General features: G+C 32.7%; 1 pseudogene; it reads right to left on the bottom strand.

Annotated features, from left to right (window-relative positions):
- Nucleotides 1-509: 509 nt before the first annotated feature.
- Nucleotides 510-4,224, bottom strand: LOC116013222 (annotated as a pseudogene).
- Nucleotides 4,225-6,443: the final 2,219 nt, after the last annotated feature.

Below are 6,443 nucleotides of genomic sequence, written 5' to 3'. Positions count from 1 at the left end.
GTACATGGGTGTGCATGTGGCAACATTATGTGGAGTTGTGTAGATCATGGATCATTACTTAGCATTACTTCCCTAAACTTATGCTTTGGTAGTTTTGTAATTCAGTATAAATAGGATATGCTAATATTCCTTTTGTATCATCAAGTGAATGAATTAATATTCATTTTCACCATTATATTCCTTTCTATTCCACTCTTTCCCCCTCAATTACTATATTATTACATATGCACTAGTACAAAAACACACATATACTACACCTCTAAATATCTTTCCGCTACACCTTTACAGGTGTAGCATAAAGTATTTTTTTTAATTTAAAAAAATGACTTTCCGCTACACCCGCTCGAGCGGGTGTANATATATATATATATATATATATATATATATATATATCTTCCATAAGAAGAAAAACATTAAAAAATAAATTTTTAAAAAAAAATATATATATATATATATATATATATATATATATATATATATATATATATATATATATATATATATTCTACTATGATAAAGCAAAACCTTTTTGGTAATTAAAAATAGAAAATATTTCCGCCAATTATTTAATGATGAAACAAAACAATAGAAGTTTCTAAGATCAAAACACATTGGCAAATACAACATAAGCTAGCTACTACTGATCGAATACCCAAAAATCAATCACTTCATAACTCTAGAAAGAAACAGCCCAGACTTCATGCCACACCATTGCCATCTTCATCGAGGAGCATCTGATCAAAGTACCAAACTCCTACAAGTATACAAATAAATGATTTGATAAATATAGGGTCAATCATTAATGAGATAAGTAGCATAAAAGTATAAAATTGGTTTACCCATCTCCAATGACAGTGCTAGCATTACAATAATTACTCAAAAACCCAATTTCTAGATATAGGGTCAATCACACCCAATTTCTTTAATCCATAACAGTAATTGGATGAAATTAATCACACTTACAGCATGGAGGTTGAGGTCACTAACTTCTCCAATGACAGTGCTAGCTCCATAGCTGGCCACCAGAAAGCCACAAACAAAACTCAATTTATGTTCATAACACATTACAATAATTACTCAAAAACCAACCATTTCTATTGTTTTTATTCTCTTAACCCTTGTTCATACTAGAGCAAAAATATCCAACATTTAACATCAACACTAAAATCCTATGGTTAGGATTAAGATCAACAGAAATAAAGCCAAATTTAAAAAAATAAATAAATAAAATCATAGGAAAGGGCTGGACAGCAGCGATATTTCTTGCAACATTACCAGGTCAGAACCCAGGGTATTGCATTGTACAAAAATTCTGAAGTAAAATATTAAAGCAAACTACACTACTATAGTTTAAGCATTTAAACAAATTCATAGAAACAATTTGACAATAGAGATCATTTTTAGAAAACAATATCCAACCAAAACCTCCTTAACAGTAATCCTGCGATAGCTAAAAACCACAAAATTATTAAAAAACACACACTTGCCATAGCAGTGACGTTTTTTGTTCACTATGTAATATTTGTGTGTCTAAGTGCATGGTAGGAAAAAATAAAAACAATGATAGAGCTTATGAGCGACTTGGATCAGGTTTGTGGGTAAAATATCTATGGTTAGGATTTAGGAACAAAAGGCATCTAACACTCAGCTGGAAAGTGAAGGAAGAAAAGGTTGTTAAGGAGTACCTGTCTATACACGGCAGAGTCTCCATAGGATTTCCGTAACTCTACAGCGTACAAGGAAGGGTTGATTTCAAAGACCTGCCATGGTTTGTGTAAAGGGAAAACTATGGTCATGATTTTGCAGGTTAGTCATCAACCATAATTTTAACATGAATTTCTCAAATTCTACTTACTTCTGCGGCTACTGAGAGAATTCCGGGGCACTTTTGAACTTTGTGCTGCTTTTGGGTCACTTTCAGCTAAATAAATGCAGATACAAACCAGTTTAGCAGAAAATAAGAAAGTTGCTTGTCCTAAATATGAATATTGAAATTGGAGTACAAGAGGATCAGTTTTTTGGGGGGAAAAAACAATGTTATGCAAGCACCACAAGTATAATGAATATCTGCAGAAAATTACTAACCTTTCCATTCTTTCTTTGGACTTGGAATCCCATATTTATTACTGTATTTTCAATCCTCACAAGCAACTCCTTTGGAGAAAGGTTAGATTTAAATCTGATCTTCCTTTCGGAGACATCCTGAAACAAATCAACAAAGGTTCCCACATTTTATAACTAAGTTCCCATATACTACAGCACAAAAATTAAAGATTTTGGTCTTCCTAGGATCACTCTTACCTCTTTCTCAAAAAATCCAGAAAGAGCTAAACAGGAAGACATTCCTATCAGCTAAAAAGCATTAATAAGTGTTGGTGGTGATTCTGGATCTCTTTCTCCATTAAGTGGCTGATAGAAAACAAACTTCAGTGGTCATGTGTAACAAATCATATAAACCAACATAAAGAATAAACTAAGTTCAATTTCATATCGCTTCATTTACAGTTGGAAGATCTTAATTAATTATGTTTTATGTGAAATAATAGTACTAACCTTTTGACATAGTACTGCTAGATTTCTATCATCAAAGGGTAAATACCCTGTAAGAATAACATATAAGATGACACCGATTGACCAGGTATCTGAGGTTGCACCATCATATCCTCTATTTGAAAGAATTTCAGGTGCAACATAGTTGGGACTTCCGCATGTTGTGTGCAGCAACCCATCATCCTATACTTGTATGCAGGAAACAAGTAAGCAAACTTAATGGAGGAAAAACGATGGCAAGTGAAGAAGAAAAAAACTGGACTAAAGTTCATATACAATACCCTAAAATGTTGAGGCAATGCACTGAGGCCAAAATCTGTAACCTTAATGATCCCATTCTCATCAACCAGCACATTTTCTAGCTACATTTTTAGAAGGGAATCAAGAGAATAATATACATAGGTACCCTTTGAATGAAAATTGTAAAGAATTATGAGAAGTGTATAATGCAATCATCTGGAAGTTCTTTTGAACTGTGTAAAGTAACAAAGCTTTACAATTACAAAACGAAGTAATACCTTACGATCTCTGTGGAAAACTCCTTTGCTGTGACAGTAGCTGGCACCATCAATCAATTGCTGGAAGAGCTTCCTGCTTTCTACCTCGGGCAGTTTGCCTTTGGATACCTAAGGCAAACAGAAGAGAGAATATTAGTCAAACAATTCTCCCCCATTGACATATTGTAGGACCATACATATCTTGGTTTTGCTTGCCAAGACCTGGTTATTCATTGATGTGAGTGAGAATAGGCTATTTGGTCAGATAAAATTTCACACAAAGGTCTCATGTTAAAATCCCATGGTTTGCTGCAACATGGCCTTAGTCCCCCATAACAGGACATAACAGCTATAAATTGTATTTCCAAAAAAAAGAAAAGAAAAAAAAAGACCTTTTCAACTTCAGTCATAAAGTAATCATCTAGTTTTCGAAAAAAATAATCATCAATCGAGTGAATTCTTGGGGCATTACCACCATTCTCAACCTCAAGGTCATGTAACATTTTTGCCAAATAGCTCTTTCCACTCCCTGAAAGAGTAACAAATTGCTGTACGTTGTCAATTACAAGTCCTGAGCAAGCATTATTGTGCAATAAGAATACAAAATGAAAATGACCTAAAGTCCACTGGAATCTTCATACTTAACTACAAACTTTAATAGAACATGAAGTTTACACATCAACAAAAATGGCCATGACGCAAAAGTTAGTCAACATTGAGATTCCAACAAAAATTTCCACAGCTAGGAAACACACATTTCAACACAAATAGAACTTACCGTCTCAGCAGCGGCAGCGGCGGAGACCGGCGTTGGCAGCAGATCTGAAGCAACGGCGGCAGCGGCAGCTCTAGGAGTTGACAGCGGCGGCAGCGGCGCTCCTCAAACGTGGCGGCGGCGGCAATGGCGTGGGCAGCAGATCTGGAGTCGACGGCGTGGCTGGTGGCGACTCCGACTCCAGGTGGACGGCGTGGCTGGTGGCGACTCCGACTCTAGGTGGGCGGCGTGGTGGCGTTACGGTATTCTGATCGAAGAAGAAGCGGACGGCGTGGCTGCTGGTGGTGTGACGGCGTGGTGAAGAAGAAGCGGTGGTCGAAAATGGTGTTTTTTGGTTTTGCGCAGATTTGTTTTGCGCGTTCACTTTGTTTTGCGCAGATCTGATCTATTTGTTCTAGCCAGACGGAGCCCTTTTTTGGTCGGCTTTAAGCGGCACCTCGGGGAACGGTGCCGCTTAAAGTAAATTAATATTTTATTAATTTACTTTGCGCGGCACCCATAGAGGACAGGTGCTGCGTAAAGTAAAAGAATATTTTATTAATTTACTTTAGGCGGCACCTATTCTTTGTGGGTGTCGCGTAAAGTATTTTTTTAATTTATTTTTGAGAATACACTACACCTGTTTAAACAGGTGTAGTGTAAAGTAATGCTTATATGATCAATTTTGTAATAGTGATGTATATTATATAGATATATTATATTTAATATATCTAACAATAACACAAGTGATTGTGAGATTTTTTCGCCTAAACTCGGGGACAATTTAGTAATATCAACTTCATTGGACAAAAGTGTAATTTTGGATTAGTATTTGAAGACCTTAAATAAATGATTGAACTTTCCTTTTGAAGAATCAGAAAAATTTATAATTCTCTTATTTTCCACCTATAAACAATGGATTGGTGACCAAAAGAAATCATAATTCTTCATTTTGCATTGGCTCCCTCCCTCCTCTTCCCTTCCACTATGAAATCATAACGCTGGTGACTCTCTCATTCCATTCATTCACTGCCTAGTAACGTAATGCAAATTTGACAAGAGTACATAGGTATCCAAATTTTCAAGATCAACTTTAGTTCTTCCATTGGCAACTTTTACACCAAGTTCAACATTTACTGGTGACTTTCTCATTCCCTTATTCTACTGTCCAGTAACAGAATATATATGCGACAAGAGTACATAGGGATCCAAATTCTCAAGATCAGCTTTAGTTCTTTCATTGGCAACTTTTTTCATATATTCGAAAACTTTTTAATACCTATTAATTGTCTAATAATTGAGATAATTATTAGCCACATCCGTCCGGTAGTACTAAATGCATTACTTTGGATTTTTATAAATAAGGTATAATGTTATTAACCGAAATAATTAAAAATAATGTGTCAATAGTACAAAATATTTTATAATTGACATAGTAATTAATTATTAATATAATTGCCTAACATAAATTGACAATTATTAATAATTATCTAAAAACATAATAAGTTTCAATGATGGTTATATCTTTGATTTTTGTCTGTTTTTAAAGTGCTGACATTCTTGTAAATTGTGTTATTGATGTTGTACATTATATTTTTAAATGTTAAGATTATTTGTATTTTGTATTGTGAATGTAATTGAATGAACCCAATTGTGGAACCAAAGCTAAGTGTCAGTCTATATGTCCTCACTGAAAGCAGATAATGAACGTGCTAGAATAGATCATCTATATCTATATATCTATATATATATTAAAACAGAAGTGCTAGCTTTCCCGCTCATTTTAGTCCAAAAAATTTGAAATCGGTAATATAATATTATATACTAATTCCTTATCAGAAATTCTAGCCTTTCTTATCATTCCTTATTTATGGCTAAAATTGACAAAATATTCAAAATATGATTCCATTCCTTATTATACACGAAATTAATTAAATATTTTATTCAATTCCATTAATGTATGCATTCATATATTTTTAAACTATATCAATATTGTCACTAATACAATTAGATCCGCTCTTCATAGACAAAATAGTTTAACCGTATTTTTAATATATATATATATAGATTACTATATGATGTATATTATAGTATTCAAAAAAAATATTACTATATTATGTTAATGTACGTAATTAAATTCCTCTCATGATAATATTCAAAAAAATTCCAGCAATCAAATTAATTAATATATGATGTATATGATTGTATTCAAAAAAATATTACTATATTATGTTAATGTACGTAATTAAATTACTCTCATGATAATATATCACGCAATTCAATTATGGTTCAAAATATTTTAATCTTGCGTATTTTTTTATTTTATATTCGTAAACAATCAAATATATATATATATATATATATATATATATATATATATATATTAAAACATAAGTGCTAGCTCTCCCGCTCATTTTAGTCAAAAAATTTTGAAATCGGTCAACATAATATTATATACTAATTCCTTATCAGAAATTCTAGCCTTCCTTATCATTCCTTATTAATGGCTAAAATTGACAAAATATTCAAAATATGATTCCATTCCTTATTATACACGAAATTAATTAAATATTTTATTCAATTCCATTCATGTATGGATTCCTTAAACAAAATAGTTTAACCGTATTTTTAATATATATATT

This window comes from Ipomoea triloba, chromosome 3 (genome assembly GCF_003576645.1).
Source record: "Ipomoea triloba cultivar NCNSP0323 chromosome 3, ASM357664v1".
Classification (NCBI taxonomy): domain Eukaryota; kingdom Viridiplantae; phylum Streptophyta; class Magnoliopsida; order Solanales; family Convolvulaceae; genus Ipomoea; species Ipomoea triloba.
This window is presented reverse-complemented; position numbering and strand designations above follow the sequence as displayed.